General features: G+C 44.6%; 1 protein-coding gene across 2 annotated transcripts in view; it reads left to right on the top strand.

The window, feature by feature from the left end:
- Positions 1 to 4,437: 4,437 nt before the first annotated feature.
- Positions 4,438 to 8,730, top strand: part of sulf2a (sulfatase 2a) — a 30,777-nt gene continuing 26,484 nt past the window's right edge. For both annotated transcript variants that reach the window (XM_085924887.1, XM_085924886.1), the window contains exons 1-3: positions 4,438 to 4,490; positions 4,931 to 4,993; positions 5,218 to 5,267. The gene's annotated coding sequence lies outside the window, so the exon portion shown is untranslated. The remainder of the gene's footprint in view (positions 4,491 to 4,930; positions 4,994 to 5,217; positions 5,268 to 8,730) is intronic.

Here is an 8,730-nt window from a genome sequence, read left to right as displayed (position 1 = left end):
GAACAGCTGAGTAAGGCGTTGACTCTCACACTTTGCACAATAGCACAGGCCCAGTTTGCCCGACACAGCACGGTCGTACGTATAGACCTCGTTCCGCTCTGTTCGTTCCTTTCGTTTGGACTTGGATGTGCTAAGTGCTGAGCCACTCCAAGCCATTTTCCTCCTCCTTTAAAATAGCTCCCTGATGGACTACAATGAGAACTGCGGTTTGTGTAGCGCATGCTTGTGGTGTGCATTGCTTACTATATATGGTGCAAGCCCTGCAGTCCAACATCTAATTATGTGTGTGTATTGATGGAAAGGGATTGCGCACACATACTCACATTTAGCAGAGAATCTGTAATTGTGTAAATGTGCTTTGTGGATATAAAGTTTGGGAAGCTATTGAAGGAATGCCCTGGTGCCAGTGAGACTGGGGAGCAGGGAGGCAGATGAGATGATGCGGTGGAGCTAAATGAGGAGAGACACCAAGCGGCGTTGCTCTCTGATGTGTACGCAGCTGCAACCCACCATCGCTTGCGTTCAACGCTCAAACGTAAATGAGGAAACAACGGCGAGTTATAGCCACAATAGTCTCGACGCTACTTGGAGTTTTGTTTAAATGACAACGAAAATGCATTCAGAGCGGCCTCAATATTACAAATGTATACCTCCACAGTACCTGACCAGTTTCAGGTTGTAATAACACAGTTCACCACTAGATGGTGGATTTTCAAATAACTGTTTGAGGGGTTACGCGGATTTGTGTCCCGACTGCATTGCATCAACGTCTCCTTCCAATTTTGAGTGAGTTTTGTCTACTAGACACTCAGAGAGTCAATTATGGATAAAATTGAACACAGCGGGCTCATTGGCGCCTTTCTGTCGCTGGCCAGCCAAGTTTGGGGGTCCGTGCTGAGGGTTTTTGCGGCTGCGGTGCAGCCTGAGGCCTAGCTGGACTGATTTACAGGCGGCGTGGGGACATGTGCCGGGGATACTCCCAGAGCAGCCGCTCTGCCGCCGCTGCTGCTTGCACATCTGGAGTCTAGACTCAGCGGCTCTGCTAGCGCCTCACTCCCTCCCTCCCGTCTTTGCTCTCCACATCCATCCGTCCCTTCGCCTCAGCTGCCGCGTCTCCCTCCCGCTTTCATCCAGTGTTTGCGTAGCTGTCGTTCCGCAATTGAAATAGAAGAAGAAATCTCTCTATTTCCCTCCCTCTCTGTAATTCTCGCCCAACGCATCTGACGATGGAGCAAATGGTCCGAAATGAAGCGATGTGGAAGGAATCACAGAGGAGATTGTTATTGCGCCCTCTGAAATCCGGAAAGTGGGAGGGAGACCTTCCAATGATCTTCCGAGGAATCGACAAAGCTCAGACGTCGAAGCCCGTTGCGAGCAACATATCGAAACTGCAAAGTGATAAACACGGTCGTTCACACACGCCCTTTGGTTCACGTCAATAAAATAGAAACTCAGCTTTGACAAGTCAAATATTGCCTCATTGGAAGAGATCACTAATTTCCATTTTTTTTTGCTCAGTCCTCTGTAAACAACACAATTTATCACACTGGAATGTTACAGAAGCAACAAACGGGCAGGGAGTGTCTGTAATTTACTCCAGGCTTACAGAGGCCTCCTTTTTTTTTTTTTTTTTTCTTCTTCCATGCAGCCATTTTTTTTTACGACTACGTTTACCCTATCTTATTCACACCGTGCCCTACACTGTAGGATAAATGGTGGCGTTCAGCTCCGGGGTGTTTAACAGGTCATAAAAGGCGGCTACGTGATACTCTTCAACAAGGCTCCAACCTGTGTGGCTGCCCGCCTGACTGTCGCCTGCCGACCCCCCCACCACCACCTCCCCCCCAAATGGAACAAATTATCCAGCTGCTTGGGTAAAACAAGGTGATATTCATTTTCGAAAGCCAGAGAGGAATACAAAAAAAGAAAACATCTGGATTGTGCCGCTCGGTGTTTGCCACCTCTGGAAGCGATTAGAAAACAAATTGAGTTTTTCTTCTCCTCACTTTCACATTTAAGTTGAACCTTTGCACATCGTCTCGCCACCTGTATCAACTGTGGCTTCCACTCTTTTGTTTGACTCAAGAAAGGACCAGTAAGAGAGGGGAAAAAAAAAGACCCTGAATGGTGGTCAAAGTATGGCTCCCTAGCGACAAGGTGTTTTTATTGTGCGTTTCATGACGGGAGGAAAGTCGACGTGTTCCAGTTAGCTTTACTGAATTTTACCGTAATGTATATGTTTGAACTCATACTGTATGTGTACACAGCTGAAACAACAGCAATACCATTTTCCACCTTCACTGACATCTTCAACTAGATCTTAAAGTCCAAGGCTGCCGAGAAGGACCGATCATAATGTTCAGCTCAAAATTTGCCCCCACAGTAATCAGCGTCTAACGGAGATAATTAAGGTGTGCAGGCAATTTTAGTTTTCTAGGTTTGTGTTCAATGTGAGGAAAACATGTTTAAACATGTAATCAGCCATCTTTGATTGAGATATGAAGAAATGCAACCAGGGCGCTTAAGAAGACGGTTGTGTATATGATTTGGCTGCTGATAAAAAGAGAGAAAAAAAAAACAATGACACAGCTGTGGCGTGTGGGAATTGTTGGTCATGACCTTTAGTTTGATTCGGCATCATCTCGAATATGATTTTTTTTTTTAAAGCTTGATCTTCACCATCATGAAGATGAAGGTGAAGAAGGTTATTGTGAGCCTAAAATTTGCTTGTGCTCAAGCCGAAAATGAAAACAAGTCATATCTTTTTAAAGTTGGTCAACTAAAAGTCATTGTGAATTGTGTCCTGTGCAGGTGTGCCAGCGTGAATGTGCATCATTGTCAAAGCTGTCAGGCGCCTACTTCGTAAAGCATTTGTGTGTGTATCTGCTCCAGCTGTAAACTCCTTGGAGTGTGTAACAAAGTGACTTGAGAGCTTTTTTTTACAGCCATGTTATGACGCCCTGAAGGGTCCGACCATCTGGAGATGGTCCTTCATGCTTTTGCTTGACCTTGTCATACCCTTGATCTGTGGCAATTCCGTGTCAGTAACCCAGTTGGTTGATTTTAAGATCAAATTTGTACGTTTTTTTGTTTTCTAGGGTCACAAGATGGTCCCAGTTTGAACAATTTAGAACACAGGTGTCAAACTCAAGGTTAGATCTGGCCAGCCACATCATTTTATGTGACCCACTAAGAATATAGAGTGTCTCTACTTGATATTTATTGCCAAATAAAGTTTACTGTCATTGTAGCAGAAAACGTGGAGTGAAATTGCAACTTTCTTTGAATGCAATAAGAGTTCCAGACATTCTGAGTTAAGATTACATGCATCTTTTTGGAATGGAGAAAACCCAGAGTAAACCCAAACAAGCACGGGGACAATGTGCAAACTCGTCACAGGAGGGCCTGAACCAAGATTTGACCCTGTGAGCTTTCAACTGCAATGCAGACATACTAATCACTAGGTCGAGCTTGTTGCCTACGTTTCCATTTAACTTTTTTTTTTTTTTCTGCGCTCTTCCTATTGCTACACACTTCCTAAAATGACTTTTTGTGTACAATGTATCCTTTCTATGACCTTTGCAGCTTGGGGAAATGATGAAAACTAAACATGGCTCTTTGAAGTGGGTTGGTGGAGATGGAATTGCCAAGATATTGCTCTGCTTCTCTTTCTCTCTTTTGCTCTCCCGTGACTCTGGGATGAATTGATGTAATCTGAGCACATTCTTCCCAAAGCGTACACACCCCTCAGGAACAATAGGTGCTTGAATCATCTTAGAATGACTTTTGTCACGTAAGGTTAGTGTTAGTTGTTTGACTCTAACAAATAAAACACATATGTGATTGTGGCCATTTATATTTCGTGTAAAATGGTCCTCTTTTGAAAAATAAAACCTTCATGATAGGCTTTGTTTGAATATAAAACAAAATATAATCTTTTTCCTCAAATGGCATTCAAATTGACCCGTGGCGCGTCATTTGCAATTCAGTATTACGTGAGCTGAGAGCGCCCCCGTGTGTCGAAAGATGAAATTGAAGATTTGAAAAGTTATTCCAACCATTTCAATCAATCTTTCTGTAGATGAACAATATATATGTTTAAAGTATATATATATGCATTTTTGTATTTATGGTAAATATATAAAAAATTATTGCAGATGTCAATACTTCTCATTCCTTTATTTAGCACATTCAAAAAGGAAGAAAGTTTACGTGTTGTGTGGCGTGCAGGCATCAAATGAAATGCTTCTGCAAAGCCTCAATCCACCATCCCCAACTCGTATATAATCTAAACATTAATAAAGTATTTTAGAGTAATTTTAGAATTTTAGTCATGTGAAAACTACCCCGTGCAGTTTTATGAACGAGCAGCAGATAGCGCTGCGAGTCAACTCTGCGCAAAAGCCGCTACCGGGCCCCAGACGCGCAAATATGACGTCACAAGATGTCCCTTAACTTGCAGCTACCAACTTGCGTCGCCTGGATTTAAAGTAATTTTTAAAAACCTTCGACATCACGTAGATGCTCGTGACACTTGGTTGAACTGCATCCACCAAAATTAATATTATGCACACAAAAAATGCGTTGCATCATAAATTCTGACTAACTAACTAACTAACTAACTAACTAACTAACTAACTAACTAACTAACTAACTAACTAACTAACTAACTATACTCTGTTGATCGATAAGTGAGTGTTTAGCAAGGTTGTGAGCATTTTCTGCAGAGCTTGCAGCTGTCTAGAAGTGTTTTAAGTGTCTGTCACTGTCACACGAGAGGCAGAATATGACGTCACAATCTCTCAATATGATGCAATGTGCACTACTGTCACAACCACACGAATCCAACATTTAGAATCATCAAATTCATTACAAACACGCCCATATAAGGCTGCGTGGTAACCAAGTGTTTATTTGATTTATTTCATAGGATTGCTGTCCAGTCCATGGCGGTTCCTGCCTCAGCCTCAAAGTCAGGTTCTATCGACCCAAGGTTAGCTGCATCCCTAATAAGCAGCAGTATAGAAAAAAAGAATAGATGGATGGACAGCGGAGTTACGTGTCAAAACAACATTCTGGAGATTCAGAATTCAAAAGCTTGTTGCTGTAGGGTCTAGGCCTTGGTATGAATGTACCACAACATGTGGCTGTCACTGAAGCTTGTTCACTTATTGAGTTGCTCTTCTCTCCCCCCCCCTGCTCCTGCTCCTGCTCCAGGCAACTCCTCGACTCACTTGAGAGCGACTGAGCCGGCATGCAAAATCAAGGTAAGCGAGGTGACTGTGCTCAGACTATGTGTCAAATATTCTCATCCGTGGTGCATATTTGAGACTTTTTCCAGTTTCACATGCCCCCCTTGCGATAATTTTTATTGGCACTAGTTATTTTCATGCACGCTCAAATGGGTTTAAGTCTGGAGAATGCTACATGACTGGTTTCACTCATTATTGTTTTCAGTCTTTCGTTACAACTCCCCAAATGTTTCCGTCGTTATTTTCCTCAATGTACCCTTTCGACGTCTGTTAGTACATCTGCGGTTTCTCTCTTCTTCACGACATTCCAAATGGTTGTACGGACTATGCCGATGTTTGTCCAACGGGCTTTGATTGATTCTCCTGCTTATGTCAAGTTCCCAATAACTTGTTTCTCATCTGTTGAAACATAGATTTCTTGTCTCATCTGTTGATGTCCAAACCAAATGTTTTGGCCTCGCTGTTTGGTGGCTTCTTAAATCATTCACTGCCAGCCCGATGGACATTTGACGTCTATAGCCGTCAATGGCAGTGAATGAGCCAAAAGTGAACTTTAGTGCGCATTATAGTTTGGTTGCCTCTCGTGTTCATCTCCATCCATCTGTGCTCTTCCCTCCCTGACTTGGCCGTTCCCCCGAAGGCTTTTCAGCCGTATTGTGTACTGTTTTGATGTGTTTTTACTTCTAATGAGCCAATTGTTCCAGTGTTTAAGTACCCCCTAAGGGAGAGAACCGTAGCTCACAAAAAAAAACGTTTAAAACATAGTCACCAGCGCTCCAAGGAGAGATTAAGGCGAGGAGGGGAGCGTGGTAAGAGAAAAATGGCCCAGAGCACGTAGAAAGTGAAAAATGTGCCGATGACAGTTCATGACAGCGCATTCTTTTCCCGTCAATTAAGAGTGCGGTTATTCAAAAGCAATTTGCAACTCCCCGCAGTGGAAAATGTACGCCATCTCCCGGGGCCGTGCTCTGTGATTGTGTAAGTGATGGATCCATTCCATTTCTCCGTGTGGGTCCAAGCTGAAGAAGCAGAAGTATTATTAAGGCTGGATCCGAGGCGAGGCGCAGCACTCCATCTTTGGTAGTGCTCTTTCACAGACAGCCACGAGCTGTGCGCGCACGCTGAAAGAGGCCGCCGAGTATTGATAGCACCGGTGTTGCTGTTCCTGATTAATTGACGTGACATTTTGCTGTTCCTGCTAAATGTCATAGCCCATGCTGTGCGCTCAGTTCAAGGACGTCTGCCCATTGCAGGCAACTTCCTCCCCTTTTTTTTGTCTCTTCCGCCATCCGCCTCGTCTTTTACCCAAAAGGTCAGACGCAATGTGATTTATGAGCTACGATTGATACGTGACTGTGATATCTTTTGATGTCCGTCCTTTGGACAGTTTCTCCAGGGCGGGTTTCGCGGCCTCCAAGGTCCGCGTCCGTCCTCAGCAGCGGCTCGAAAAGAGCTCGAGGTGGTGTCCTTCGGTTTAGTTGGCAGTAAAAGTGTGATGATGAGAGGTGAAGGGGGGGGGGGGAGCTCTACCTTCACGTACGCTCGTCCCCCAAGAGCCAATTTAGGTTTGTCTCGATATCTCCGACGGGAGGGGGAGGTTATGGAGAAATAGCTTTGGTTTGCAAGTGAATGAGTTTGCTCTATCTTAATGAGGTTTGTCGTGTCGGAGGGAACAGTTCACCGCCTGCATGCTAAACAGGCAGAAATTGGACCAGAGTATTAGCAAGCCCCCCCGAACTACAAGAATACATTCTTTCACTCCACTTGTAATTCCAACTTTGCTACCCTCATATACAATTTTATCTTGTCACTTCCAGATGAGAATAAGAGAGCCACCAGCTTGTATTTTTTTTCCCATTCTTTTGGGAAAACTAATTTCAGAATCTAATTAACTGCAGAAAAACATGCCACCAGTCAAATTGGAGACATTGAGTGCAAGTTATGCAAATGAACCCGAGGATTGTCGGATGCCGTTTGACAGAATCTCATTCTGGATGGTGGCGGAGAAGATAGAGAGATTACCCGGCCGTATCTGAGCGCCGGCAAACAGGAAGCGACGAGCCTCGTCATTTATTGTGTTGGTATTTCTCTTGTTTGACTTGAGACAGCTCATTACGGAGCTTCGTGTCACACGGGCCGGACGGAGAGACAGACTTTAATAAGCCGTCTCGCGCTCTGTCAGCATCAGCGCTTTCCTGCCCTACGCCGTGACGTCTTTAAAATGCACGGCCGGCTGAGGTTTTACACAATTCATCATCTTGCTCCCTCTCCCGGGAAGGAGTTATTTCATCCTCCCACTTGTCATTAGTCTGCTCGCAGGGCTGCTTCGGGCCAGCCGTTCAGACATGGCCACTGGGTAGAAATAAGGAGAGGCACTTTATAAAAAGCTGCTTGTGGGCTTTAAGTGTCATTCTGCTGAGGCTGCTCAAACATCTGCATATGCTCTCACCGTCCTCAACGTCTCATTAAATCGCTTCATGTTTTGCTTTTATTTGGCGTACAGGAGAACAGAAATAAACAAAGTGGCTCCCTGCAGCGTCCGTGTTTGCTCAATACCGATGTCGTTTATCTGCCTTAAAACCCGTCAGCTTCTCCATATAGGCGTGCGAAAAAGAAGAAAGGTCCACTCTGGTTACAAACAAGCCATTAATTATTGAGAAAAGCAAACACGGCCGCTTGCTAATTTACATATTTGTCGAAAGTCTTTTCATTTACAATTCAGGCCCGTCACTCTCGCAACTGACTTGAAAGATTCTAGTGGTGCACTCAGCATGGAAATGGAATACTAGATACTTGCTGGAAAACCCACTCGTGAATGATCATATTGGGCAGGTGTACCTAATTCTGTGTCTGCTAAATTCTTGAGGATAAAAGATATAAACAGAAAATCTATTTGTTGAAAACTGGAGGAAAGGTGTCCATCTGATCACTGGCCATATAAATAAATACATTTTGAAGGAGGAGGAATGAGTGAGTAGTCCCAGTGGTTTTGCGCCTCTGTGTCGCCGCCCTCGTGACGCTTTAAACTGATTACAAATGTATTTGTGCGGAAAACACCGGGGTGCCTTGTTAGACAAGCCCACAAGCGCTTCTTATTAATATGTTTGGCTTCGTACATTCCGAATGCAAATAACGTGCCGTCAAAGGGGGTTCGACTAATTGTCTAGAAATGTGCTGGCTCTTGGCCCCTAGCGCCTCGCTCGCTCGCGTTCCTTGAGATCGCAGACCTCTCGGGGGGGTTGATCGGGAGCTGGGGGTTGGAGGCGGGGGGCTCTTTGATGTGTGGATCTCACGCTCTGCAAGCACTTCTTCAATGTCTGCCAACCTGCTGTGGACTTGAATACAGTAGATCGGGAGGTGCGGGTGGCCCTTCTGCACATGTTCGTGGAACTGAGTGAGACACCACTGTGGTTTTCAAAAAACACTCCCAGAAATGGGAGGCCTGGAGACTTTTGTGGCTCACAATATCCTCCAGCGA

The sequence above is a fragment of the Syngnathus leptorhynchus genome, chromosome 11 (assembly GCF_054491065.1).
Source record: "Syngnathus leptorhynchus isolate UIUO chromosome 11, UIUO_Slep, whole genome shotgun sequence".
Taxonomy (NCBI): domain Eukaryota; kingdom Metazoa; phylum Chordata; class Actinopteri; order Syngnathiformes; family Syngnathidae; genus Syngnathus; species Syngnathus leptorhynchus.
The sequence above is the reverse complement of the archived record's forward strand: the minus strand, read 5'-3'. Positions and strand labels throughout refer to the sequence as shown.